This window comes from Atractosteus spatula, chromosome 10 (assembly GCF_055471065.1).
Source record: "Atractosteus spatula isolate fAtrSpa1 chromosome 10, fAtrSpa1.hap1, whole genome shotgun sequence".
Lineage (NCBI taxonomy): Eukaryota > Metazoa > Chordata > Actinopteri > Semionotiformes > Lepisosteidae > Atractosteus > Atractosteus spatula.
Genome location: NC_142715.1, coordinates 770046 through 785910, shown reverse-complemented (window position 1 = coordinate 785910; position 15865 = coordinate 770046). Strand labels below are relative to the sequence as shown.

Below are 15865 nucleotides of genomic sequence, written 5' to 3'. Positions count from 1 at the left end.
TTAATTTTTTGAGAAATGGGCACATACATCAGCTCAGTGAGCAGTGCGAGGTGCTCTTCTGGAGATGATGTTAAATTAGTTAAAATCATGTGATAGTTAAAAAAGCTTAATACTTAGTGAAACAGCCAGCACAAATGGTTACGTTTGTGATTATGTCACTTCTCTACTACAGCAGCGTCGGTAAAAGACCCTCTGAAAGCAGTAAAGCTCTGCACAACTGAATTCGTTGCTATTTGGAGAAATCCACAAACTCGTGTTTTTCATGTGCTTTAAAAGACAGCCATACTCACCGACAAAATAAAGACACTGCTGCTGATTTTTTCCGAAGCACAGTTGACCTTTCTGAGCCAATTGATGAAGCTCACCCAATGAATACTATAGCAGAAGGTGGAGGAAAGTGCAACTTTGTAACTATCGCAACCACAGGAACAACTGCAAGAAGCAGAATCAATTTTCCATCGAATGGTGGTGTTGTCTGAGGTACGCGATGTGAACGTGTGCAGAGAATCCCACAATCTCTTCAAAACTTGGACAAAGTATTTCTGATGGAGCGCTGTGCACAAAGATTGAATAAGCTTTGCTCCTGCCGATGATTCTGCGTGAAAAAGCACAGCATTCAAGTTTCACAGACAAATGCACCATGCCTACAGAACCAATTTTAAAAACAATTGCGGCACACTACGATTCACACTGACTCAAAAGTGATCACGGCAGATGTTGTTCCCTGCATAATGCTGAAGGGACCAAAGAGCATTGCTGTTGGGAACACAAAATGAGGCTTTTTTATGCCTTGATGTTAAGCTCACAAAGACTATCTTGAAACACCTAGTTCAGTCTCTCGACAGACTGTCAAGCAAAGCTTTTACCCATTGACGTTGCGATAGAAGGAAGGTCTTAACCCACCAACCCTTAGCAGCGGCAAGATTCAAACCTAACCCAGCGAAGAAAATGGAGCACAAACCCAGCACTTAGACCACCCAGCCACACTCCTAACACCTTACTCTTTTGGAGAACGTCAGGTGGGTTCAGCTCTTGTTGTGCGACGCGTGGAAATGACTGCATCTTCGTTTTCCGAGATGTTTCCTATCACATCTTTGTCAGCTCTGAATATAGTGCTTCTTTGGAGCAGGCTTCAGACCTTTTATTTTATTTATAAAGGAGGGCCATTCAGAAACATGTAATTCCTGTTTTAGAAATGCTTTGGGCGGTGTGTTTTATATAATGCACAAACAGTATTCTGATTGTATACTGTGGACCTGTGTAGCAGTCATACTGGACGTGACTGGGATTCTGAAATGTTTCTTGAAAAGGTATTCAGGGCTGCTTGAATCTATAATAAAAAAGTGACCCGAAACTTCCAACCTTCCAATCACTGATGTCGCTCTCCCTAAACCTGTACGGGATGTTTTGCTGATGTGCAATGTGCCTTTACTCCTGTATTAAAAATGACCTCTGTTGTTGGGCGGAGTTGAAGGAGAACTAACTGCACAGAAAAAGTACGTAACGATAAAATATTTCTGCGCGTGAAACACATCAATCGTTCAGCATTTCTAAAATGTTTAATTGAATTGACAAAGAAATCCTCTCCTTAAACTTCGAAAAGGATTATCTGTTGAGCCAGCAGGCGTAACACTGCAGTTGCCCGTTTCTCACAGGTGTTTGAAGTTGTGGATAACATTTAGCAGGTTTGGCACCATGGCTTAGCTGGTTAAGATGCCTCACTAAAAACCAGGAGACCCTGGGTGTGAATCCCAGCGGTATCTATTCGTAGACAACAGGCCACTCATTGTCAATATTTATGGAGCTTAATTTAAAGACAACGGGAGAAGCATGAGATACAGCTTTCTGTAGCTGTTTTATATAGCTCTGTGGCGCAATGGAGAGCGCATTGGACTTCTAGGCTTTGATAGAATGAAGTCATTCAAAGGTTGTGGGTTTGAGTCCCACTAGAGTCATGTACCATTTTGATTCAACCTTTCAAAATCCTCTAGGGATTAGTGTTGATCAAGTCAAATAAAGAACTTCTTAAGAGTCCACAGTTGAAAATGAACCAGCAGCCACAAGAAAGAAATTAGCACTGCACTGTGATCACATTACTCCTGTCCTGGACTCCTTGCACTGGCTTCCTGTCAACTTCAAAATCCTCATGCTCACCTATAAGGCTCTCCATGGCTTGGCACCTCAGTACCTGTCTGGGTTATCGCCCTACTCCCCACCTCACAACCTTCGCTCTTCTAATTCTGGTCTCCTATCTGTTCCCCAGTCCATCTACACTCTATGGGTGACAGGGCCTTCTCCTGTTTTGCACCAAAGCTCTGGATCTTTATTCCCAAGGATATCAGAGAGTCACCTTCTCTAAACTCCTTCAAATCCAGACTCAAAACCCTCTTCTTTAGAAGAGCCTTTAATGAACTATTCTTTACCCCTCTGTTCCTACTGTATTTAATACCACCATCTATTGTCTCCTCTAACTGTGTATTCTCATCCTGCTTATCTTGTGTATTTTTTTAACTTTATTGGTTTCATTCTGTAAAGCACTTTGAAAAGCCACCTTTAAAGGCACTATATAATGTATAGATTATTATTATTATTAATAATAATGAACAGCGCATTTAACACTGAGCACATGCGGTCCTTCTTTGCAAAGGATTGCAAAAGTTGGGAATTAGCCTTTCACTCATGTTGTTGAAGACCGTATCCTGGCTTTGTTGCAGGAAATGTCTGGATGCCATCACTGGATCAAGGAGAGGATCAGGGTTTTGGGAAGTCTTTTTGATGCCTGACACTGTGTGTTTCCTGGTTGTAACAGGTGTCATTCTGGACCTAAACAACAGAGAACACCGTTGAAATCGCTGAACTGCCTAGCGGACACTTTGTCGCCTTCTTCTGACCTGTATTTAATGCGATTCTCTGAAAACTTGGCACGTTATATCTGTGCTACCTTTATGGAGGGCACACTCATAAGAATCATAGATTCGATCACAAGCTTCTAAAAATGAGCATGAGAAAATTACATCACGCTATAAGGCTGAATGGCACAAATTCTCCTGTTTTATTCTGCAGCAAATGTGTGTTTTTTGCTTCTTAAGACTGAGATAGTTGGAGATATTTGGCAGCAGTGGGGTTCCAACTCACACCCCCAAAGAGACTAGAGCTTTAATCCAGCTCCAAATTAAAAACTGGGTGACTTGTAAGGGCTGGTAGGAGAGGAAAGGAATAAATGCTTCTTTTTTGGATAAAGTCTTTATCTACTAAAAGAAGGAAAGAAATATTTGATTATTATTTTTTCACCAGTTGTTTTGATCAAATTATTGTAACGCAGTGCCATATTAAGGTATAATATGTACATGAACGTCGTGTCTGAGTCGATGATGGCAGTTGAGTATCGCTGGAGGACAGTTCATCATGAGTGGGTAAGCCTGCATAATGAGGGAGAAGAGATCGGCCTCTCTGACGCAGTGTCCAGTGACACTAACCTTCTGTCCTACTGTTCTCTGCTAATGTAGATGGTGAATGTTTATTTAGGTGAATGTAAGGTTTCATTCTTGTAAAATATTTCCGAGCACTTTTTTTGTTGCTGAAAATTAATCCTGTGCATTTGAATGAATTCCGATATTGTCACCTAATTCCATACATTGTTTCATCAAACTAGAACATTTAGAGGAGCTCAATTGCATTTATGAATTGCATAGTGATAGGATTTCTTTCCATTTAAATACTTCAGTCAAAAATGTAGAGAAGGTGCTCCTGTTTTCACCATTATAAGAACTGTGATGCACCAGTAATATTTACTCTCATAAAAGTATTGTAATTGTATTGTTCTGTTCTGTAACAATCTTGAGTGACACAAACCTTCTGTTTTACTGCACTACACTTCTCCAGAGGCCAGTTCAGCACACAAGGATCCTCAGTCAAACAAACACTGCAATTGCTTGATAAACGCTATTTCTCATCCTTTCTCTTAGTGTCGGTGCTACTATTGTATGCAAAGGAGGCGACTTGACAATGAAATCTTAAAGAGAGTCTTCATGAAGGTGTGTGTCGGCAAGCTCTCCACTGGCAATTGACTGGGCTTGTGAAGAAATCAATCTCATTCAACAACCATACAAATTGCACAGCTTAAGGCACATGAAGCGAAATCTGTGAGCTGATTGACACAAAACAATGTCACTTCACATTATCTGCAAAGTTGTTTTGCTTGTCTGACCACCTCTTCCTACTTTACAGTGAGCACATATATTTCAGTTTCTTTCCCCCATGTGGAGATGTATCCACTGCCAAAACTGCTGTCTGATTATTTAAATTATCTGTAAAACTGTTACATGACTTCATCTAATTGTAAATTTATAAGACGGTCTGTGAGACATTTATGAGAGTAGCTGAATCCCAGGGCTGGTATGGAATCACACACAGACAGGTCTTCTGTGTGATCTGAGTCCCACTGCTCAGAGCTACAGACTGGTCAAATGGTCACTATTGTAGACACGACCATCGGACCATCGGCTACAAATAATCAATATACCGATCATAGTGTCACAACTGGTGTTTATTACATAAATACTGTATATAAATAATAAGATAATTCCACACTCATAAAACATTTATAAACATTTTGGGAGGCTGACATACAGTAAAGAAAGTAATACTGAAGGGCTGGAAGTCCTGGAAAGCGTTAATAGAACCTTCTTGCTTTCGACCTGGATCAGAGCCCACAACTGCCAGATCAGTGACCCCTGAGCCCAGTTCACAGAGAGGAGAACCAGGAGCTCTTCTATGTCTCTAAGAGGGCTGGGAGGAAAGATAAAAGGGGGAAATGTGACATGAGTCCAGGCTGTTCTGTCTGATATTGTTCATGTAGCAGCACTGATTGTCTGAATATCTTCTGGTTCTGGATTGTGAGGATAGAGAGCAGTACGGAGTTGAGATCCTGTCTGAGTGTGAGTCTGAGCTGTGAATCTGACTGAGAAGAGAATAATGATTTTTTATTCTGCCTGAGAATTTTTCCTGAGAATTTTTCTTCTTTTCCAAGTGGTGTTACATCCCCTTCAGATACTCTGCACAGAGAGAAGAGGAGAGAGAGATGGACAGATAAGAGCACACACAGCAAGAGACACCTACGTCTTGATTTACTTTGAAGCAAGTGTTCATTTCTTTTCTGGAACAAGTTGTTTCTGAACTTCAAGAAATTCATACAACTTCTGAAAGATAAAATACAAATCTTGCTTCTCAGGACAGAAGAAATGCTGCAAAAAAATGCCAGTGATTTTTTCTCCTTTTAACGAAAAGTGGAGAAAAACAACAGCAGTGCATCTCCGTCGGCTTGATTTAGCTTAATACAAGTATTCACTTCCTTTTCTGTAGATTACAGCCTGCGAAAGATGAAATGAAGTTCTTGGTTACTCTTGGTCAGTGCAGAAGAAATACTGCCAGCTGGCAGGAAAATGACAGTATTTTATTTTCTTTAACTACAAACATGTGAGTTGTGAAAAGCAACGGGAATGTGTCCCTGTGCAGCTGTTAAACAAAGGGCTGGTGGGTCAAATGTACTCAGGGACGTGCTTCAGATTGTGATGATGTAAACATAATCTCCGCTAAAAATTGAAGGGATTTCTTCCCAAACCCTCTTTAATGTGGCAGGAAATCTTCGTGTTTTACTCGTGTGCAACTACAACAAGTAAACAAATAAGTACCTAAGTCAATGTCCAAGAAAACCATCTTCACGTGTGGAATTTTTCTTTAACTGGCTGTTGGGAGAATTCATTTATACACCCATTGTATCCTTAGCAAAAATATTTTAAAATTAGAACACAGATTTGTTGGAGAACTTGACAATCCTTGACAATCATTATTAAATGAGCATTATACAAATGTGCGTTGATATTTTTAACATGTACCTTAATTGTAATATATATATACATAATTGCTTTGATATGGATGTTCATTTGAAGGAATTGAGGAAACTATGAAGGATCGCAGAACAACCAAAGATACATTTGGACATCTGCTATTGGTAAAGATGAAAGAGTACCTTAAGTGTGAAGCTTTCATACACACGAGAGAAAAAAACAGTTTTAATGCACTTCATTAAACTGATGGTATGCTTATCAATCGTGCATAAAGTGTAGATAGCAGAGGATGGTTTCGATCCATCGACCTCTGGGTTATGGGCCCAGCACGCTTCCGCTGCGCCACTCTGCTGACAGCTGTCATAATGTGATTCAACACAACTGCTCTATCTTTGCTTTCTAAAAGTGCGCCCGAGATGAAAAGTCTAAACGGTAAACGCAGACGTCACTTTGAGCACTTGGTCTTTTATAGCACAAATCATCACCCGCTGCTCTACATGGGCGTGTCTTCAATATCGTTGAGAACCAAACCTTCTGCTTTCCGAGGTAACTGATTCTTTCGTCGTTAATTCCCAAATCTACAATGAGAATCAGTGAAACGAAAATCAAACACATGTACACACTCGCGTCCTAACCTGAAAGAAAAATCTACACCCACTTTATAATACTGAAAATGATTCAGGAAGTACAGCAAAGTTCTAAAACCAGCGAATGCATCTGCGTACATAAAATGTCAATTTTTCAAAAGTAAAATCTTCAGCTTTGAAAGATTACCATCCATATATTTTCGTTTTTCTCTTTTTTTACATAACACGCTTTCGAGAAACAAACTGTCTTTTATTTAAGGCTTCATTAGAAAATGTGTATCTTGGTTTGCCAAGTTAAAATCGGCACATCCCAGTGGGCAAAAGATGTACGACTATTAAACGCATACCAGACGTGTAAATGTGCTCCGTAACTGGTCTAGAATGAAATTCTAATATACGTATATCGTTATACGTCAATTAGACATCTATGATTATATGTTTATTATACATAAATGGTTGGAGTTCTATTATACGGATAAATTTAGAACACTATTATACATATATAGTTAAAGGTCTATTATACATCAAAGAAAGATTTGTATAGGTGTAGAAACTAGTAAATAAAGCCAGTGATTTATTTTAGAAATTTATTCTTAAAATATACAATTATTCACACCTGAAAAATATGTAGTTCAAATTATACATTATATACAATATTGTAATCAACAAATGTCTAACCATCATAAAAAACTCAACTAGTAAACTTCAGTTACAAATTCTAGTAACATGGCAATATATATATATAGTAATGACAAACACAAACTAATTACATGAACACGCTAATATTTAACTCAAAACCACATTTCGATTCAAATATAAATTTTAAAATTTACAACTTCTTTATTTCCACGAAAATATTATTAATGTAGCACAAACGCTACTTTCTAATAAAGACAGAAAGAAACTGTTTGTTTTGTGTCTCATGGTGATCCTCCTCTCGATACTAATGAAATGTTTAATATGATCCCTCGAGAAAAAAAAGGAGTCAATTTCCGCCTGGAATGATTGATGCCCCATCAAACATTTTGTAATATCCCTGGAAGTTTATACAGTAGAATCCTGGTTTGTGGCTTAAATTCAAGGTAAACAAGACTAAGGAAACGAGTTGGAAACTTGATGTCGAAGTGGGATTTAAATCACCCGAAACATTTCACTACATTGGGCAGTATGTGCCAGAGAGCCTACCACCATCCCTTCGATAGTTCAGTTGGTCGAGCGGAGGAGTGTAGTGGAATCACCAGGGAGTCCTTAGGTCGCTGGTTCGATTGCGGTTCGAAGGAAGGTGCTTTTTGTGTACTTTAATCAAAGAGTTAAAAAAGCGAATCTGTTTCATTCAGACATTGATCAAAAGCTCAATAAACGACGAAGTAGAGGTTCCTGTTCCGAATTCAGCTCACGTCTGATTTGCTTGTTTTGGCCAAGATCTGAACTTTGAATTCAGCGACTACTTGGTCTGCTTTGTAATTCAAATGTAGATACAAATGTCACGTTTTTATTGTAGATATAAAGGTGTTCTCTGTTTTCAAAGGATAGGTACTTAATTGGCATAATGATTTGGTATTGATTTTGTATCGTTGTATTATAAAGTTTATGCTTTCTGTGTTTTTATCGTATTGTGAACTTATTTTTTAAACAAATGCTTACAAAGGCAAACACGGCACACATCTGTTTATACCAGTGGTGAATTGTACATTTTTATTAAGTACAAGCTACTGTGCACTTCTGGGAGTATAACAGGTTCGATATAAAGTGGCAAAAATATAAAAGGGGAAAATACCCCAGACTGCGTGTAAAGCCTTCGTTATGACTGTTTTAGATTAAAATGGCGTACTGTGCACGAAATGTTGCAGAAACACAATCTGATATTTTGATAATTATTATTTTAATAATTTGATCAAATTGAGGCCCAGGATCCAAATCTTCAGTTCTGATTTTTTTAAGTGATATCTTTCCTTCCTGTCGTGGAAATCACACGATGTGAGCAATTGTTTTTTTTTACGTTACGATCCAAAGAGCCTCAGACGCGCTGTAACCAAACCAGGATGGATTCTGCTGGGAGCCGGACTGAGCTCATTCTCACTCCCTGTGCTAAAAACGGAATTAGCTCTTCCCCGAACATCGTCTACAGCTGCTGGATGGTGCTCTGCGTCTTGCTGCTCCGGCAATTACTTTGACGAAAGACAGATCACTTGTGCGCTTTTAACCTTCTCGCAGCTACAGCTATAGCCCTGAAAAAAGCATTAGCTTTATCAGTTTTTACATTAATCTATTTTGAATCAAAGTTTGATATATTTTTTTATTTTTTATTGCATTTTACATTACAATAATAATAATAATCAATATTGTGTACACTTATATAGCACTGTTCTGGATACTCCACTCAATGCGCTTTACAGGTAATGGGGACTCCCCTCCACCACCACTCTCCTGAATGATCACAGAGAGTCAGGACCCCGGTTTTACGTCTCAGCCGAAGGACGGCACCTGTTTACAGTTTAGTGTCCCCTTCATTGTACTGGGATATTAGGACCCGCATGGACCACAGGGTGTGCGCCCAGCGACAAAAACCAGAAGTGTGTCGGGCTCGGCTGCGAGCAGGACAATGACATCACAGGGACAAAGTAGAGGAAATCAAAACGGTTCTATAAAAGACCTGTGTCAGCTGTTGGTTTGCAGTCTGGACTCTAAATCCTCCGATCCGATTTTAAATCTCTCTAATACCTGAGCTGCGGCTTCTTCCGAGTATTTATTCGTATACTTATTATGTGTAAGTGTATAGATGAAACCTTTCATATATTGTTCAGTTTAAATCAAAATGCTTTACTAATACAAGAGAGAAGTATAGTATGAAGGATGTGACAAATTTATGATTTCTTGGAACAAAACGGTTTTTATTTGCATTCGAAATGAAGCGGAATTTTAGTGCGACACACAAACCCTTTTTGTCTTTTTTTTTAGAGTGAACAGACATAAATGTAGAAAACGTGTTTTTTTTTAGCACTACAATAGCAGGGTCAGTGGCGTAATGAATAACGCGTCAGGCCTCGCGTCAGAAAATTATAAGTTGGACTGCCGTCTGGCTTGTTGCGTTTATACCACTTACATTCTTTTATATAAATGAACTCCACCTGAAAGCTATAGAAAACACTTTGGGTAAGTTGTCTGCAGCCTCATGCGAATTTCGACAGCTTACCCAAAACACTGTACTGTCTGGAGATCAGCTCCAGCTCTGAACTCAATTGCAATGAAAAACCATGCGTAACAAAACTGGAGAACAGCTGAACTTGTGCTCAGTTCGGTGATGAGGGTTCAGAACTGTCCTTGTTGTAATTAGTACGAACTGCACAGGCTCTGAATCAGACCATGTCAATTAGTCTGATCAGTGTAGGACACGTTAATGTAGAATTATTAATAGGTTTGTTAGTTAGTTCAGGTTTACCTACCTGAACTAATGTAGAATTATTACTTGGTCTGTCTCTTGTTTGTATATAAATGAATGTCTCTGACAACTTAATGTTAGTTTTACGATGTAGGTCAGGCGTTGACATATGCACGAGTATACGAAATGTCTCACTCCTGATTCAACTCATGTTCTATAGGAGATTGGCGATTCCTCCTGTTTCTCGTACAACCATATCAGAACAGAAGCCCGTCTCACCCAGCTGTGATTCAAGATCGACTCGCATCTTTATCCCTTTTTTGTTCATGATCATTATTTTCTTTAGTTATGATCAATATTGAACTTTTTCGAAATGAAATGACAATAATCAAACATGCAGGCAGATTTTTTAAAAGTATTCGGAATTGACAGGGTGCCCCTTTGGAACAGTCGTCAGAAAATGTGAGAAAATGAAAGTTATGTAAGCTCTCACACAAAGCATTGAAGATTGGAATCTGAGTGTAAAAAGATACCTGTCTCCCAATGATAGGCAGGGATACACACCATGACTCGAATAGACTCAGCGAACTTTAATACCTATGATATAACGAGTGCTTTGCATGTGTCGAACTTCTAGAAGGAACTACTACAACAGTTGTGGACATAATTCAAAACAGCCGGCAACTTCTGAGAAAATAATGTTCACTCATGGAATTTGGTCTTTGAATGGCTGGCGGGAAAATTCATTTATACTCCTGTTGCACCCTCAGCTGAAACATGTTAAAATAACAACGCAGATTTGTTGGAGAACCTGACAAGAATTATTGGGTTAGCACTGTATGTTATTTGGTATCTTTACTTTATTTTATTTATATATTTTTAATATAAATGTAAACATGCATGCTGTATAATCTATTGTAATTTTAAAATATGTTAGCTGAGGATGCGAGGGGGGCTATTATACCTTGTGAAACACGCAAGGAACTATAAAAAAGGCTGGTATTTGAATAAAACTGGCGATCACAAGAAAACCACAATTTATGTGGTGTTATCATCAATATCCTTCAAAATCGACATTCAAATGAAGGATTTGAAGAAACTATGAAAAAAGCAACAGTAATAGCAGATGATTTTGATTTTTTCTCTTCAAGTCAGTAGATCACCGTAGAGTTGCGCCCCTACAAACAGCACAAAGGATGAATCCCACCTCCTTTGTTATTGCTACGTTTGTGCCGGTGAAAGTAGCGTTTGTGGTATTGAAAGCATCTCGGAAGATGAAGGTGCAGTCACTTCCACATGTCATGATACCATTAGATCCGACGACAAGAGCTGAAGCCCCCCAGTCCAAGCCAGCAATGTGAGGAAGATGAGCATGGCGGAAGGTAGCGTGGCCGAGCTGTCTAAGGTGCTGGATTTAGGCTCCAGTCTCTCTGGGAGCGTGGGTTTGAATCCCACCGCTGCCAAATGTTAGTGTTTTAAGACATGCAATACGATCAATAAAAGCTCTTTTTGTTAGTCTGTTGAGAGGCTGCGTGAGGTGTTTAGAAATAGACTTTCTAAAAGACAGGCTGTCAGCTTAACATCAAGGCAGAAAAAAATATTTGGTTTTCTCAACAGAAATTCTCTTTGGCACTTTCAGCTTTATGTAGGGAACAACATCTGCTGAGATCACTTTTAATATTGGCTGTGTTAGCGAGCTGCTTTTCCCTTTGAAACTTTTACTTCTTCATGCTGAATCATTGGCAGGGGTAAAGCTTATTAAATCTTTTCGCATAGCGCTCCATCAGAAATACGTTCTCCTTGGTCAAAACGGGCACAGAAAGTTTTATAAGGGCAGCCTGTTTTGCACCGTCTAAATAACCGACAGTATGCGAATAAGCTTTTTAATAACAGTATTTACAATATAACCCATGTTCAAAAATGCTTTTAGCTTCTCTCAGTCTAAGAAACAGGGGTGTTTTAGCGGATTGTGGTCTTCAATTAGTAAACGCTGAAGTGTTTCCCCGCTCGTGAGCAGATCTGGCTCCATTTAAACAGAATCCTGCTCAGCTTCTGCTTTCACTGCAACTTTTGAATTGAGCCCAAAGCGATAAGCAAGCTGAATTATCAAAGCTCATTAGGTACTAGAGATCACGGTATGTTATCAGGTAAATGCAGTCCCATGTATCCTCCGTAATTTCGAGTAAATACCAAAACACACCATCCGCGACCCACAACGGGAATAAGCAGGACTTGGTTGTTCAGAGCGTGAGGCAACTATCGCCAGGAGGGGGTTTTGATCCTCGCTCTCGCTACAATTTGAAATGCCATCATTAAAGACGCGTAATAGAGATTTTTGCAGATGTTTTTTTATGCTCCACTATACATTACAATAATGAAAACAAATCAATTAGAAATATGCAATACAACGTCGGTTCCCGAAAATAAAATCTGTTTTACACAGACGTCATTGCTTTTGAGATAATCCAGATTGTGAAGACAACTGCGCCCTAGCTCTGGAAAATATTACTCAAAGGTTGGAAAGTACAACACGTTTGTACGTTTGACGTTTACAACAGGTAACATGGCACTTCTCCAGCAAAGCAACTCAGGTGAGTGAACTACTGGTGTATTCAATACACCTCCATCCGTCCATCACTTATCAGGATGGTTGAGTGTTCTAAAGCACCATTCAAAGCCCTTTACAGGTAATGGGGACTCCCTTCCACCACCACAAAAGCACCATGATCAAATACTTGTGTTTTTCTAGCTCTCATGGGTATTCTTGTCTCCAGATCGAGGTGTGGGTTCAAATCCCACTCCTACCAGCTACTCTTTTTCCCTGTTACATTTTTCCCATCTTGATGTGCTCGCTGACAATGACAGGAGAAGGAAAACGGAGAAACCGCTTAGCAGGCACATGATGGACAGGAAGATTCATGAACTATTAGATGTGATTAGCAGAAAGTCAACTATAAATAGACTTCGTGCATTAAGAACTGTTTCCGTTGCCTGTAATCTAGGTAAGATTTACGGTAAGGTATGCATTCAAATGTGAAAGACTATAATAATGTAAAACCAGGAGAAGACTTATTAAAACATACTGTTTTCCTTGCGGTTTCTAATGTATTTTATTAAATGGGGGCTTTGTGAAATCAACTTTTAGCCTCTTGGAATGCAGCCACTCTCCCCGGTCTAAATACCATTATGTAAAATTAGGAAGCAGCAGTATTTTGATAAAGTGCGGTCTTCCTTTATCACAGTAACACAACAGTAAACAGTAAACGCTCAGGTGTTTATAATTACTCGGGAGCAGATCACCCTCAATTTAGAAAAAACCTTTGCTAGTCCCTTGCTTTCACAGCGATATCTGAATCGAGCCCCATAGCGTTAAGAAAGCTAAATTACACAAAGCTCATATGACATTGGGAGTCACTGTACCCTATCACGTCCCGCTTGCACTGTCCTACTAAAAGATTAGAGGGATCCGAAAGGACACAAACAACCCATGAATCGACGATTTTGAACTAAAAGGTCGCAAGCTCTACCGACTGCGCCTCTTGTTCCTCTAGTACAACAGTAAAACTACTAGCGTTGATTCAACATATAGTAAGCTGACCCACTCCCCACGATGGCACGGTGGCCAAGTGGTAAGGCGTTGGTCTCATAAACCGAAGATCGCGGGTCCGAACCCCGTCTGTGCCTCTTTCATTCACTGCCAGGTTCCTTTCTCTAAGTCTACAAGTAACATGGAAACGTCTCTTCTTGTTACTCTTTCTGTGGAAGCGCACAGTTTCCTGTTAAAGCCAAAACGTATTGCGGAAATCTAATATATGAAATTTGTTAAGAACTTGATTGTCTATTCAAAGAGAAAAACGAGAAAACCTCTTTATCAGAAGTGGGATTGGAACAAAATCCCCAGGGGAAACTGCGACCTGAACGCAAGGCCTTAGACCTCCAGCCAACTTGCCTCTGGCGTTTATATTGAATTATATGTTTTATTTCTTTCTACTCGTTGATAAGAAAAAAAGTGAAATCATGTAATTAGGGAAATTTCTTTTTTTTTCATGTGGAAAACTAGCACAAGCAAATGTAAAGTTCAGAGCAGCACTCAATAAAAACGATCAGAAACAGAAAGCGCTACTTATGCGGATCAGTACATTCCCATACCAGTTGTTCTGCAGAAGAAATAAGAAGAGCCGAACTCAAAGATGTTGTATTGCATATTTCTAATTGGTTTATTTTCCTGATTACAATGTATTGTGAAGCATAAAAGCCAGCTGCATCAATCTCTATTACGCGTCATTTCTAAAGGCGTTTCAAATAGCAGCCAGTGCAGTATTAACGCTTTTGGAGCATGTATTACATTGTAAATAGTCTTGTTTAAATAAGTTTAAATTCGCACACTGTTATTTAGACAGCGCAAACCTGTCTGACCTCATACAACTTTCTGTGCCCGCTGAGTAGATCTTAAAGCAGCTGCAGCCAAAGTAGCCATAATGGCAACACAGTGCTTTCAGTTCGGCTTTTCCTATTTCTTCTGCAGAACCACCGGCATCGGAATATATTGATCCGCATAAGAAGCGCTTTCGGCTTCTGATGGTTTTTTATTGAGCGCTGCTCTTAACTTTACATTTGCTCAGGCTAGTTTTCCCCATGAAAAAAATACATTTCCCAAATTACACGATTTCACTTTTTTTCCTATCAACAAGTAGAAATAAATAAAACATATAATAAAATATAAGAGCCACAGACAGGATGCCTGGTGGTCTAAGGCGTTGCATTGAGGTCGCAGTTTCCCCTGGAGACGTTTATTCAAATCTTACTTCCGACAAAGAGCCTCTCTCATTAGAGTAGAAACGACAGAATCTCTAAGTAGAAAACATTTCCACAACATCTCGCATTTCACGTGTTTAATGTTAATTGTCTTAGTGGTTGTTTCGGTGAATGATGGCTCTCTTTTCTTGCAGGGTGACGGCAAACTTCTTCAGAGAGGGAGTCTCCCACGCACGGCTTTTCTTTATCAGGACCGAAGGTAACAGAGACAGACTTCAAACTCAAATGAATTACTTCTTAAGCATTTATGACCGGTAAAAAGCTGAGAGCAGAAGAAAACGACATTGGAAATGAAGAAATGTCTGCTGACAGTAATCAGAGCTCACGCTCAACTGCGGACAACCGCTCCTTGTTAGTACAGTGTTGAGTACCCCCGCTTGTCGCGCGGAAGACCGGGGTAAGTTTCGGTGACAGGGTGCTGGTTTAATTTTTTAACAACCTGACTTCAGTTAAAAACTGTGTACTATTTACTAAGTTTCAGACTAGTTATTGCGGTAGAATATGGAGATCATATCTAGCTCTGAGCTCAACTGCAACAAGAAGTCGTGCTTAACAAAGTCAGAGCCCAGCTGAACGTGTGCTCAGTGTAGTGCCCAGGACTCAGGAGCATTGTTGTGGTTCTAATTAGCACGAACTGCAGGGGCTCTGAATCAGACCATTTCAATTTATCTGTTCAGTAAATTAAAATGCAAGACACCTTAAAATGGGATTATTACTTTGTCTCTGTCCCGTTTGTATATAATCGAATGTTTAAAAGATACCAGTAAGGACACACAACTACTAATGGGATACTTATTGGAAATAATCCCAAAACAAGCACGTCCGGCAGCTGGTAAACCCCTGTAATAATATTTGCAGTGACAAAACACTTTGAAGATTTGCAATCTATTTAAATATGGATTTACTAAATTTCAGTTCTCCGGCATAACTGAACTCTCACTGTCGCATACTAAAGGCTTTACATGCATTAGCTGTGATAATGCTTCTAATAAACACAGAATGAAACTTAGTTTTGTTCCTCATGGTGATCCTCTTGTAGATCCAAATGAAATGTTTAATATGATCCCCCAAGAAAAAAAAGGAGTCCATTTCCAAATAATTGATACCCCATCAAACATTTTTTAATATCCCTGCAAGTTTATACAGAGAATCCTGGTTCGCAGCTTAAATTCAAGTAAATAAAAAGGAAACGAGTTGGAAACGATGTCAATCTGGGATTTAAATCACCTGGAACATTT

At 39.3% G+C, this 15865-nt stretch overlaps 3 non-coding genes and 1 pseudogene across 3 annotated transcripts; all 4 read left to right on the top strand.

Moving 5' to 3' along the window:
- LOC148824417 (uncharacterized) overlaps positions 1-15865 on the top strand; it is a 310106-nt pseudogene that overhangs the window by 216460 nt on the left and 77781 nt on the right.
- On the top strand, positions 1863-1955 carry trnar-ucu (transfer RNA arginine (anticodon UCU)). Its single transcript has 2 exons — positions 1863-1899; positions 1920-1955. It is a non-coding gene; the product is annotated as a tRNA-Arg (tRNA).
- On the top strand, positions 11194-11275 carry trnal-uag (transfer RNA leucine (anticodon UAG)). The gene has a single exon. It is a non-coding gene; the product is annotated as a tRNA-Leu (tRNA).
- Positions 13425-13496, top strand: trnam-cau (transfer RNA methionine (anticodon CAU)). The gene has a single exon. It is a non-coding gene; the product is annotated as a tRNA-Met (tRNA).